This window comes from Mytilus californianus, unplaced genomic scaffold (assembly GCF_021869535.1).
Source record: "Mytilus californianus isolate M0D057914Y unplaced genomic scaffold, xbMytCali1.0.p SCAF_6, whole genome shotgun sequence".
NCBI classification, from domain to species: domain Eukaryota; kingdom Metazoa; phylum Mollusca; class Bivalvia; order Mytilida; family Mytilidae; genus Mytilus; species Mytilus californianus.
In genome coordinates, this window is record NW_026262712.1 from 45,315,063 (window position 1) to 45,329,996 (window position 14,934).

Below are 14,934 nucleotides of genomic sequence, written 5' to 3' on the forward strand. Positions count from 1 at the left end.
AAGCACGGGCCTGTTGTAGATGGTCGCCCGGTTCGGTATCTCCATATATTCGTCTTCCGTACACACCATGTCTACGCTGAGGGCTCCGGTCTGCAGCTTTAAACTATTGCCGTAAATCTGCTGTTCATAATGTACATGAACATTTCTGCCTATACTGCTGAAATACTGGGCGACCAACTGAATGTTCATGTGCATTGGGAACCAGTGCACCCTGAACTTAACCATTCTCTTGTCCATTCTGTCGAATTTCACGGACATCCCTTCGTGACCCTCCATATTCTCTCAATGTCCCACTCGGTTGACGGTGTCTTCAGGTACCAGTCAATCCCTTTACCACACTTATAGATGGCCACTAACTGCTGCACATCTTTCAGGTCGTCCAGCTCCTGTAAAACATGGTCTCTGGTCTTTACCCTCCTGTAACCACTGAACTTCACTCAGAGTACTTCGCATTACATTTCTGTCGATAATATAAATAGGATTCCAAATATCATCTTCTGTTAAATTATTACCAATTTTAATACCAACAATTTTTAAATTATCAACAAAATCGATACGAAATTATGATTTTCCTTTCTCTTCTTCCATGCACCCAAAAACATACCTTTTGTTTTATTTTTATTTAATTTCGAACCTGATCCTTTACCAAAAAGATCCATAAGATATACACATTTATTAATGCTTTCCTCAGTAGTTAAGATACCCATAGTAACGCCTGCAAAAACAAATACTTTACATTCTTCAAGCGAACCTGGTAATTTTAAACCAACATTAGCTTTATTCATACATTCGGGCTAGTGGTTCAACTTTAACTTTTCGAATAAATAAAAAAAAATATATATTTTTGAAATTTTTTAATATAGTGTGGTGACATGTGCACAACTGCACCAACATACCACATTTTAGCACAAGCTTAAGTATTAAAAATAAGTGATTTTTCCAATAAGGATAAACTTCTACATTTCCAATTATTCAATACTTTTTTCAAACTTTATATCAATAGAGTTTGAAATATCATGTTCTATTAAATTATTTCCACTTTTAATACCAACATTTTTTTAATTATCAACAAAATCTATACCAAAGCTATGATTTTCTTTCCTTTTCCTTCAAGTACCCAAGTATTCAATTTGAACTTAATCCTTTATTAAAAAGATACACCAAATTTATAAAATGTTACCATTCTCTCATCTGCAGTTAAAATGACAATCGTATCATCTAAAAAACAGAAACTACACTCTTCAGGCGAACCTACGAATTTTAGTCCAATAATCATGATAATATCTAATTCAGGCTGTTTGATGGTGTAAAGAGGGGAATCTATTTTTCTATTTGATTTTTTCTCCCCAAAATGGGGGAGTGAGCCGATCCTGGAGGTACTGCAATACCAGGCCAACTCGTGGCAAGAGCGGTGCAAGCACCTAACATCTCACCTAGTTGCAAAAATCAGTTTAATATCGAAGTACCCACATGGGGTACGTATCAGATATTAAGCTGATAAGAACAGATACTTTTTTTTTTTTTATATTTCAAACATTTATTACGCACGATATCATATCATATACTGTATACAATCAATTATAAAATCATAATATCACAGATAGTACAATTGTAACAGTAATATGTATATAACAATAAATAATACCAAATATACTTATTAAGTTATTAATTCTATATGTATCTAGTAAATATTTAGACAATAAACCTGATATCAGATTCATTGTTAGATATACAACCTAGTAGACGAGTGAAACACCCCCCTTTTAGAATAAATTACTTTAAATCAAATCAATCAAAAAAATAAAATTTCTAACTTTTCATCCACTATTCTACAAAATAGGTTATCTTGACACCAATACTTACTGAATTTTTCTTGTGGTAATCTCTCAAAATCTGCCAAAATTCTGAGTTTTACCTGACAAAGAAAAAATATAAATAAATCATTTGGTAATACATGTTTTTTTTTCAAATTTCTTAACATTTCTTTTAATCCATACAGTTTTACAGTATAAACCGATTAACAATAAAACAACACTTTTAATATGCTTCTCAGACAAATAAATATCTTCAAACATTATGTGAGAAAAAGACCTACTCAATATTCCTTTTGACAAGGAAAAAATCCAATTTTTTAATAATGATAACAATTGTGCAAACATGTTTGCACTCAAAAAATAAATGGCTTATAGTTTCAGGTGATTTCGCACACAAAGTACATTTGTTACTTTTATATATATTATAATTAAACATTAAGTTGTTCACCGGTAAAATACGGTGAACAATTTTAAACATTACGTCCCTTGAAAATTTATCTATAAATTTATCAAATACATTTCTATAAATAGGTTTGTAAACAACAAGTGGAAATTTTGTTTCCACTTTAGGTACATACTCGTTATATTCCAACAATGCCTTGTATAATAACTTAGTGGTCAGACCACAAAATACCTGGTCAGGACACTTGTCCTTAAACAGTTTCAAAATACTAACACAATAGCTATAAAAAGGTGACATAAGGTCACTATGTGGAACGGATAGTGAAGCTAGTTCATTATTAAAACAACGTAATGAATAGCCAACCCAATAAATAGAAAACTTTAAATACTTCACATCTTTATTGTTAACAATATCTTGCAAATGCTTCAAGCGTAACGCTTTCAGCTTTAAATCAATATTCACTACATTTAAACCACCCGCAACTTTATCTAAATATAAAGTGTTACGGGCTAATGGTTCAACTTAACCTTTCCAAATAAAGGAAAAAATACATTTTTGAAACTTTTTAACATAAAATTGTGACATGTGTACAACTGTACCTACATACCATATTTTAGCACATGCTAAAGTATTAACTATAATAGACTTTTCCAATAAAGATAAATTCCTACATTTCCAATTATTCAAAACTTTCTCAAACTTAATATAAATAGGATTCCAAATATCATCTTCTGTTAAATTATTACCAATTTTAATACCAACAATTTTTAAATTATCAACAAAATCAATACCAAATCTATGATTTTCTTTTCTCTTCTTCCATGCACCCAAAAACATACCTTTCGTTTTATTTTTATTTAATTTCGAACCTGATCCTTTACCAAAAAGATCCATAAGATATACAAATTTATTAATACTTTCATCAGTAGTTAAAATACCCATAGTATCATCTGCAAAAACAGATACTTTACATTCCTCAGGCGAACCTGGTAATTTTAAACCAACAATATCTTTATCTAAACATACTTTTCGAACAAATGGTTCTAAACACAAAATATACAATAAAGGCGATAAATTACAGCCTTGTTTTACTGATCTAGTAATATTCACTGGATTTGAAATAAAATTATTAACAATAATAGATGACTTTAAATCATGATATAATATTTTGATCCATTTAATCAATTTCGGACCAAAGTTAAATTTCTTTAAAACAGCAAACAAAAATTTATGAATAATTTTGTCAAAAGCTTTCTCTTGATCAACTGATAAAAAACAACATTTCAAATTTTTCTGATTAACATAGTCAATAATATTCCGGTGTAAATGTGCGTTATCCAAAATACATCTACCTTTTATAGCACAAGTTTGATCAATACCAACAATCTTATCAGATACAATACCCATTCTTTTACAAATAAGTTTACTTAAAATTTTAGCATCATAGTTCATCAAACTAATAGGTCTATAAAATTTTACATCAAAATGTTTTGAAGGATCTTTACATATAAGAGTTATATAGCTTAATTTCTGAGAATCTGACAAAGTATTCTCGTCAAAAATATTTTCATACAATTTTAATAACATAGGTGCAAATATATCTATAAATTTCAAGTAAAACTCTTTACATAACCCATCGGGTCCTGGAGATTTATTATTCTCCATACCCTTCAAAGAATCAATTATTTCATCAACAGTAATACATTGTTCACAAATATCTTTATCAATATCCTCTAATTGAGGTAAATCAGTTAAGAAAAAATCCATAATATTTTCATCAATTTCTTCTTCCATAAATAAATTAGTATAAAACTTTTCAAACTGTAAAACAATATCATCAATTTTATTATAAACATTATTATCATCTCTAATTTCTGTTACATTTTTCTTTTTACCCTTACTTGCTTCTTTTTGAAAAAAATATTTTCCCGGAACTTCCGAAGTATCTAAAAATTTTACCTTACTTCGGATTTGGCTACCTTTGAAATTATCTAAATGAAAATGTTTAATCTGAGTCTTCAACTCTATAATCTGTTCCAAAAAATTTCCAGGTGACATTTTTTCTGCACTACATAATCTATAATATTTTCTTTCCAACTCTTTAATAACACTATATTTAACTTTATTTTTCTTTTTACAATAATCAATACAAAATTCTTTAATTTTCTCTTTAAAATAATCCCACATTTCAATACATATATCTAATTCATTAGTGAATTCAATGAACCATTCTCTAAAACTATCACAAAACACTTTATCATTCAATATAGAAGCATTTAATTTCCAATAACCGTCACCCTTTTTCACCTCTGTACTATTAATAAAACTAGACACAATACAATCATGGTCAGAAAAAGTAAAAGGTAAATTATAACACTGTTTAATATAAGGCTTTAAAGCCCTTGAAAAGTAAAATCTATCTAATCGACATGATATATTTTTACTATACCAGGTAACGTTAAATTTAGTAGGATTTAAGGGAAAACGGTACTATTACATTTTCCCAGCATTAGGTTGGCCTTTTGTGTACCCAAGGCAGGTGAAGGAAGTCAACTTAGGAGCGCTGTGATTGGATGTTAGGGTACAATATATTTTTTTATTTATCTATGAATAACTGCAGTGTGTATATTTACAATATAAATTTTGAAACCTATTGAAATATTTTCTAGAGAATTATTCGAAAAGACTTCAAAATTTTCATAAATTTGGTGTAAAATGACGGTGGGCATGGATAACATTAACAAGCTCCATTGGAAGTTGGTCATGATACTATTTGGCTTCAATTTTTAAAACAGAATAATAAAGTACTAACACCACACATAACTGTTTTATCCGGGTTTTTATTATAAAAAGTGGTAAATTTAGAAAATGTTAGTATTGTCGCCTATGGCAGAATAAATAGTACCGTTTTCCCTATACTGAAGATAGCAAGGGAAATCAAAATCAATCAGACTTCAGTTAAAGTATACTATTTTGAAGCTTTTGATTAGTAAATTTGATTTATATCACAAAGAATAGAATTTTTTTACTGAGAACAATACTGTGTTGAGAAAAGTGCTGAGTCATCATAATAAGTCAAATTGATGGGTACTGATATAAAACTTTATTCTAGGATTACAATATTAACTATATTGTATAAAATGCACCAAACTATAGTTCTTTTGTATTTGTTCTCACCTTTCGCAATGATTAATTCAATTGGAAACACCAGAATTCAAGTCGCGACAAATATTTTTAACTGAAATATTTGCCTTTTTTGCTGTGTAATTCCCTAAATGTATCACTTGGGTATTTCTGTAGACATAATCTATTAAAATGGGAAATTGTCAGGTTAAGTTTGTACTGTTTATGGAGTAAGGCAATATTTGGTCATACTAGAAGCATTTTCATTGTTAAAATTGTCCATCTAAGAAAAAAAGAGGCCCACTTGAGGCTAAATTTAGATAGAATTTATACTCTCCTGTGTAAAGAATTGGTCATATTCTTGGCAATTCATGCAACAAATATTTCTATAGTGCTTCATTTTGTAGTTTCTATCTTTTATTATATCAGGCATATATAATTTTTCATTTTCTACTGTTTGAAAGGACTTTTGTTGGAAATTAATACTCCCAAGGGACATAATTCAGCTTTTTCATAGATTAATACAGGCAACAAAGGCAACTTTACAGCTGAGTATTTTGCATATCTAATGTTTAAAGTGTCTAATATCTTTGTTTACATCATCTCAAGACAGACTAATGGATTTTATAACAAGCTCTGAAATTTTGAACCACAATATGGTATATACTAAAGCATGGAATGGATATTAGTATGAAAAATCTTGAGTTTGTGCTTATGTTGTAAATTTTGGATGAAATGAATACAAATTGAATGGAACTGTTATTTTTATCTGTTTAAATGGAACTGTTTATTATTCTTTTTAAATAAGATAAGATATGATTGGATACAGGTTGTTTATTAAGCCTTATCTGAAAGAAGTAGTGAAAGAGGTAAACCACCATGTAGGGGTGGGGACATTAAATGATCCATGTTTCTTTAAGTAATGGGAACATACAAGTATTTATTATAGCCAAGGTTTTCACAATAACCCAGTATTGCATTAATGGTGTCATAAGAATTCTTTATATCTTTATGTCTCAGTATAGGGAAAACGGTACTATTACATTTTCCCAGCATTAGGTTGGCCTTTTGTGTACCCAAGGCAGGTGAAGGAAGTCAACTTAGGAGCGCTGTGATTGGATGTTAGGGTACAATATATTTTTTTATTTATCTATGAATAACTGCAGTGTGTATATTTACAATATAAATTTTGAAACCTATTGAAATATTTTCTAGAGAATTATTCGAAAAGACTTCAAAATTTTCATAAATTTGGTGTAAAATGACGGTGGGCATGGATAACATTAACAAGCTCCATTGGAAGTTGGTCATGATACTATTTGGCTTCAATTTTTAAAACAGAATAATAAAGTACTAACACCACACATAACTGTTTTATCCGGGTTTTTATTATAAAAAGTGGTAAATTTAGAAAATGTTAGTATTGTCGCCTATGGCAGAATAAATAGTACCGTTTTCCCTTAAATGTCTGTATACATCGACAAGTTCAAAATCTGTGACGATCTGATTAATTATAGATTGAAATAAACAATTAATTTCCCCATAGGCGACAATGATAGCCTTTTTCGAGATACAGACTTCAGAAAGTTGATTTTTTTAACGAAACCTTGCTAGAATTAAAGAAAAGTTATTAGGACAGTATTTTTTGGTCCAAAAAATATAGGTTCGCGTTGCTTTTCTTAGCGTAATTTGTACTTATCTCCCATGCCTATCAATTTTGCACTTAAAAATACGTGTCTCATCTTAGCGTTTAAAAGACATCTCAGTTCCGTTAGGGCTAATGAAAATAATTTATTTGGCCTTTGGTATAATGCAGAATGCACGAAGTCTCTAATAACAAAAAATAACAGGCGCACATATCAACCAATCAGGATTAGCTATACTCTTAATTCTGAATACCATGTTATGCTCATAAAATGGCTGCGCCCATAAAATCTAATGGTGTATTGTAACCTATACGGTATTTAATACTTTCTAGAATCATGCAATTCATAGTTCGTTAGATGCACAAATATATATGCCACACAAAAATCATCTTCAAAACGTTCTGGCATTACTCTCTGAATTTTCACAATTTTTTATCAGAGGTGACCCCAGTCAAAAAATGGGGAAAAAAAATTTCTGATTTTTTGAGTAAATGCGGTACTGCTAAAAAGGGCCTGAAGATATTGTCCACTTTCTCCAATGATTCTTTGTATGTCATCAAGTACTGATTATATTGATACCAAAACCGATCCAATATGTAACTACTACGGTGAATTTTGAACAACAGTTTTAAATGAAACCATTTTCGTATAAAAGTACATTTTTGAAACAGACTATAGCATTTCAAAATATGAAAAATTTGTAAATATTTGTGTTTAAACATCGAAAACTATTCGTTTACTACAAAATGTCATGCCTATTCTATTTTTTATAGTCTGTCATTCGATTGAACATTTCAATGTTCGAAGGGGATCATTTCTGTACATTTTCACTGAATTTGGTAATTTCGATAACAGCACTTGGATCGAGATTGTCATGTTTAAAAATCGATTTGTATATCCAAACTCTAGACGTGTACGTGCTTTGTTCAAACAAATCAGCAGAAGTTCAGAAAATGACATATTCTCTCCACAGTAAGTCAAAAGTCGAACCCACCCTTGTTTCTAAGGTAAAACGCAATACAAAAATGAAACAGACTATAGCTTAAAAACTAGTTAATCAATAATTCATTTGTCACCAAAAAATACGGTTTCACATCAAATATCAAGTAAAATTACTGTTTTTGACACTTTTTGAACACTATGATAAAGAAATGTCGACGCTGTATAGATTGAAATAAACAATTAATTTCCCCATAGGCGACAATGATAGCCTTTTTCGAGATACAGACTTCAGAAAGTTGATTTTTTTAACGAAACCTTGCTAGAATTAAAGAAAAGTTATTAGGACAGTATTTTTTGGTCCAAAAAATATAGGTTCGCGTTGCTTTTCTTAGCGTAATTTGTACTTATCTCCCATGCCTATCAATTTTGCACTTAAAAATACGTGTCTCATCTTAGCGTTTAAAAGACATCTCAGTTCCGTTAGGGCTAATGAAAATAATTTATTTGACCTTTGGTATAATGCAGAATGCACGAAGTCTCTAATAACAAAAAATAACGGGCGCACATATCAACCAATCAGGATTAGCTATACTCTTAATTCTGAATACTGTAACAAACCGCCGCCACAGGCCGAGTAATTGTGGAAGGGTCTGTTGACAAATTTTTAGGGCCCATTATGCTCTCGTCCGGAATATACTGCATCTGCATCTTTGATTTCCTACCTCCGAAGACGAATGGATGCCAGGCAATACACTCATTATACTCCATAGTTGGGTTGTAAAAGAAAGTTCTAACGTATATTATATTTATTTACATCTATATATATATATACACAAATGCAGACGCCTTAGTTAGTAATCATTTTCGGGACATTTAGGTCACTCAGTGTGGTGGGGGATAACTGCCGCTACATTACTTTCCCGTAAAAATACTTCATCTTATCATAATGAATTAAAGTATATTAACCTGCTTGGCTTTTCTGTTTGGAATTGGTCTGGTAATGATAACTTTCAAGGAGATGGTTAAGCTTACTAGTAAGGCTTGAGCTAACAAGTTATCCGCCATTTCACTGAGCAGAGCCCTATTTATACTCTTTTGAGATCCCTGAAAGCCAATCGAAAATAAGGGATCTAGCCAGGGATCCCTGAGGGCCAATGAGAACCCTGTCAGGACTGACAGGAAAATGTCCGACAAAATAGGGGCTTTACAGGAAAACCTGCACATTAAGAAATAATATACAAAATGGACATTAAAATGCCTGTCCATTAATTATCAAAGGGATGGGACTTAGTTTTAACTTTTCCTTTATTAAACTTTATAGTTAGAAGCTTAAATATTTGTAACTAGACTTGTTTCCAAGTTCTAGCAGTGCGTAGTACTAGCAGACGCCGGGAGTACTTATATTAAATTCCAGCGGTAAACTGGTTAACAATATAATTCCTATAAACTATTCTTTTACAGGTATAAACATTGAAGCTTTAATAAAATTATTAATACAATGCCTTATTTCTTACTCTTAAAGACTACTTTTTGATATTTAAGGTATAACGATACAACGACAAAAATATTTCCTACTGCGGTCACATGATCAGTAAAATGGCTCTTCACAGAGAAACGAGAAACATGGTTTTGACCGATAGTAAAATCTTAAATATTTCCTTACTTAGACACTTTCAGGACTTATAATGGGTTGAAATATAATTTCAGGTATATGAATATTTATGCCAGACACCTTACGATCTTTAAAAAATATGTTATCAAGAAAAACGAGTTTGGTAAACAAGTGGAAGGGGGCACTTGCCAAACAAAATGGAAAAAGTTAAAAGATACAAATGTTACAATATGTGCAGTTCAAATTAATGTTCATAAAGTCAATAATATTTTCTGTTGCAGGTTATCACCAAATAAAGTGTATATCCATCTGTAGTTGATTTCTTTCTTCTTTTGGCATGGTAAATTCCAGGTTGTAAAAATTATCAAATGTTATTTGTTCCAGTTATTACACTATCCCCTCCTTAGAAACGGAAATTCTCCTGAATTTTAGATATACAGTTAGTGTTTGACACATTATTTAGAAAACAAAAAAATATATATGACTTCCACTGTGATTTAAGGTTTTCTCCTGTGACATGATAATTTAATGTCTATCTGCTATGGTAAAGGTAGTACGTTATTTTCACAATAGGCGTAACGGAATTTTGCTACGGTGGCAAATATCAATAATTTTGTCAGTTGACGTGTTCCTTAAGTCCCTTGTGGTGTACAGCTGGTCTACAATGACTTGGAATTCAGGTTTGTCTTTATTGACGATTGTTCTGAGGATTTCATAATTGTAATACCTACATTTCCTTACTAGATTTTCTTTGCCTTTTATTTTCTGTTCTTTTGTGCCAGGAAGGGCCATGAAATTGTATTTATCTAACAAATCCGTTCTGTCTAGTTTTGGAAATTTCCCAGTGGAGTGATACTCCAACTGGGAAGCTGCAAATTCCCAGGCCAATAGCTTACGGTCTGGTGTTAGGGTTTCCCAATCCCTGGGTGGCCACTCCAAGTATGTTGTCCCAGTTGGTATTTTAATGGATGTTGATTTCCAATCCCTTCTGGCAGGTGGTATGGCTGGCATGGAACCCAGGGTTAGGATCTCCCTGGCCTTCTTCTGGGTAGGGGTTTCCTCTGCGGCTGTCAAATTTGTTGAAGGTGGCAGGACCACTGGAAGTCTTGGTGTATCTTTGTGATGAACATTAGTTGTTGAAGGCTTGTTGGTTGAAGATTCTGACCTGGATGATGAATATGATGGCTCGGATGCGGAAGATGTGGGCTTGGTTGTCAAAGATGATGGTTTGGTTGTCAAAGATGATGGTTTGGTTATCAAAGCTGATGGTTTGGTTGTTGAAGCTGATGGTTTGGTTGTCAAAGATGATGGTTTGGTTATCAAAGATGATGGTTTGGTTATCAAAGCTGATGGTTTGGTGGTAGAAGAGGTTGGCTTAGATGCAGATGATGGAGGCTTGGATGCAGATGATGTTGGCTCTGATGATGAGGATGTTAAAGATAGAGACTGGTTGGTTGGTACTATAGGAAGTGGAGAGTTGTTTGGAGCCATGGTGGGTTTGGTCTTGGTGACTGATGATTTTGATGTGGAGGAGAAGATGTCTGGTCGTCTTTCGATCCTGGTTATCAAGGCAGGAGCGAGGTTTAGTGTGTCAGCACACATCTGTTGCTTTATATAAAATTCTTCTCCATAAACTGGTGATCCGCTTTGGGACATGGTGGAGATGTCGGTTGGCCTGATGGTATTGGCTTTCCTCTTTAATGCAGCATAATACTTCTCCACCATTCTTATTACTGGGTCGATCTCTATCCGGTACCATATCATCTCTTTGGATCTTACCATGAAGAGGGCAGTCAGGGGTCCATCTGCGTTCATCTGAATGCTGTGGAGTGTGAGGACTGATGGCAACAGTGGGTCATACTCTTCCATGGGTGCGTCGTCTTCCAAGCTTATGGTGGGCTCATCTTGCTCCCACTCACTCACTGCTGACTCCACAGATGGTTCCCTGATTCCCTGTCTAGGTGTTCCCACCATATCCAAATCTCTTGGATGGCTTGCCCAATCCTCTACCCAGCTCTGTCTCAATCTACGAATGGATTTGCATTTCCCCAACCAACTGGTGACGTTGCTCCGTGCCTGGACTGCAGTAGAACTTCCTTTTGGTGTTACCTTAGTGACCAATCTCCTGTAGTCCTCTGGGAATACACTGAACCAGTATCCATTTGCCTCGGACATGAAGTTTTTCTCTAACTTTGGTCCTATATCTGGGTGTTTCTCATCCATGTGGCACTTCAGGTCACTGATCCGTGAGAATCTCTTCTCATATGAGAAGCACCACAGACAAACAACAGATAGGCGGCCTCCATGTGTTCCCTTACTGGCTAAATGTCTTTTTAAAGTCTTCAGGTCAGGAAATTGTTGCTGACAAATCCAACATTCGTCTAGGTTCAACGGCCTCATTCTGAAAGACATAGATTTGAACCGGATGGTAAGTTAGGGTGTTTACATGGTATTTTATTTTAGCATGGAACAGTAAGATATCTATTTCTTGGTTCTTGTGTCAACTTATGAAGTTAAAGTTTTCAATTGGTTATAGATATATACATAAATATCTTCTAATACAGTCTCTCTTATGGCTAGGTATGGTTATTTTTCTTTAGGTATGCAATCATGGTTTGTTATTTTGGTACTGGTCTCTCTTAGCAACTTCTGTGGCTGGTATACTTAGTGGTTTCTATGTGGTAGCAATTAAAAAAAAAAAATTTCAATTATCTCCCCTTAACTGTACACCAATTTTTTTTTTTTTTTTTTTCATTACAAATATAAATCATGGAAAATAAATGGCTGGAACAACTGGAATCCTGGTAATAGGATGGTTTAGCATCAGGGTTTTCGTTTTGTTTGTTTGGTTTTTTTTTTCTGTTTCATATGTATAATATAGCACTTCAGCTACTTCTCATTGAACTTGACGGTTTTGGGAACTGGTAAATGATACAGGTATATATTATACATCTAAATATTTGTACACAAAGGTATTGCTAAGGTAAAGGATAATGGCAGTATATCCACACTGAGTACCTGGCTAAAAAGGAGGCTTGGACAGGACAGGCCTTTTATACACACAAAACTAATTCAGGTAAACAAGTGATATAACTTTATTTCTTTTGTCACATTTCAACACTGGTACAAGGATTACAATAAGGCTATCTTTATATATGGCATTGGTAAACTGATTATATGCATCATCAGCAGTCTCTCTGCTGACTGGACAGGACTTCTCTTCTTCATCTCTCTCCTACCTTCAGGAGTATTAAATATAACATAAGATATTTAGCGGAATTCCTAGGATGGCCAATCCCATAATTCCACTCTAAAAATAAAAGATTATCCACATGTATCCAATGAGTCTAGACGTCACAGGATCTATAATAAAAACATTTACTGGCAAGTGCGCATCGTCACCAGTAACTCTTCCTGTCTCTCTTCATAATACAACATTAACAATAAACAGTATATACATATGCGTCAAATCTTCTGCCTATTACTATAAGTTTCATTTCTCATAATTTTTTTTCTACTTTATCCTTGTACCAGGTTGGTGGGTTTCTGCCCTTGTACGGTATTAGCCGGTCTATGTGGTAAACTTTTGCTGGTTGCCGTGGTGACTTTTTCACCATATATATCAGATCATCATTTTTTTTCAAAACTATGAAGGGTCCTTTCCATTTAGGCAATAACTTTGAACAAACGCCAGGTTTCCTGGTTGGGTCGTGTAGCCATACAGGTTGTCCTACAATTAATTCTCTCTTCTTGGCACTTTGGTCATAATATTTTTTCTGATATTCCTGACTTCCTTTAAGGTGTTTTCTTGCATGGTCATGGGCTTTGATAAGGGAACTTTGGAGTAATTCTACATATTCATGGGGTTTAACTTTGTTTTCATTTTCTATTTCTGGTTCTGGGATAAAGGCTTGGACTGGAAGAGTTATCTCCCTTCCTAACATCATTTTATTTGGTGTTACACCTGTGCTTGCATGTTTTGATGACCTGTACGCCATCAGCAACTGGGGTATAAACACATCCCAACAGTCTTGATGTTCTTGGCAATACATTTTAACCATGGATACTAATGTGCGATTAAATCTTTCCACAGAGCCATTTGCTTGTGGCCTCATACTGGTCGCTCTTGTTTTTTCTATTTGTAACAGGCTGCATACTTCATTTGAAAGTTTTGACTCAAAATTCCGACCTTGGTCTGAGTATAGTTGGAGAGGTGTACCAAATCTGCTTATAAATTCATTGGTTAGGGCCTGGGCCACTGTTTTTGCTTCTTGGTCTGGGAGAGGATATGCTTCTGTCCACTTAGTGAATAGATCTGATAGAACTAGTACAAATCTATTGTTGTTATTAGACATTGGGAGAGGACCAAGTATATCCATGGCAACTCGCTCCATGGGTTCACCAGTGAGGAATTTTCCCATAGGGGCCTTTCTTGCTTGTAGTTGCTTTTGGGCTGCACAGTTGTCACATCGTTTTATGTATTCGACAATGGTGTGTTTCATCGAGGGCCAATAAAAAGTTTTCTGAATTCTATCTAAGGTTTTATCTATGCCTAAGTGACCTCCTGTTGGGATATCATGAAAATATCTGATAACTTCCTGTCTTTTTGATGTTGGTACGATTAGTTGCAGAAATTCTTCTGTCTCATTTTCGATCCATTTCCTGTAAAGAAGACCTTGATGTATTTCCAGTCGATCCCATTGTCTCCATAAGGTTTTAATAACTGCGGATTGATTAGAGATTTCATTCCACTCTGGGCGCTTTTTGTCTTCTATTCTCATCAAAATTTCAGATATCTCATGGTCATCTAATTGTGATTTTCTCAGTGTGGTTTGGTCCCAACCATCTATCACCAGGTCTTTAATTTTCATTAATCTTGCACTTGAATTAACCTGTCTGGATCTTGTTACAGCTCTGATTTGATTAAGTTGGGTGCATTGGGGGATTGCTGTCTCTTTGCTGTCTTCTTCAATATTTTGCACATCATTCTGGGTCTGTTGGTTTAGACAGGATGTACAAGGCACTCTGGATAGGGCATCTGCATTGGTATGTTTCAGGCCAGGGCGGTGAATAACATTCAGATCATAGGTACCTAGCTCCTGGAGCCATCTTGCAGTCTGTCCTGTAGGTTTCTTTAAATTTTTCATCCAACTAACTGCGGCATTGTCTGTTCTTAAAAGTACATTTTGACCGTATAGATATGAATGAAAATGTTTTAAAGCTGAACTGACTGCAAGGAGTTCTTTTCTAGTTACACAGTAAGATTGTTCAGGTCTTGATAAAGCTTTACTCATGTAAGCTATCACATGCTCCTTTCCTTCATGTTCTTGTGAAAGTACAGCACCAACAGCTTGTTGACTGGCATCAGTATCTAAAATAAAAGTTTGGCCTGGT

The 14,934-nt window shown here is 33.7% G+C and overlaps 1 non-coding gene across 1 annotated transcript; it reads right to left on the reverse strand.

The window, feature by feature from the left end:
• Positions 1-1,354: 1,354 nt before the first annotated feature.
• Positions 1,355-1,541, reverse strand: LOC127707028 (U2 spliceosomal RNA). Its single transcript, XR_007984713.1, has one exon. It is a non-coding gene; the product is annotated as a U2 spliceosomal RNA (small nuclear RNA).
• Between the last annotated feature and the right edge of the window lie 13,393 nt (positions 1,542-14,934).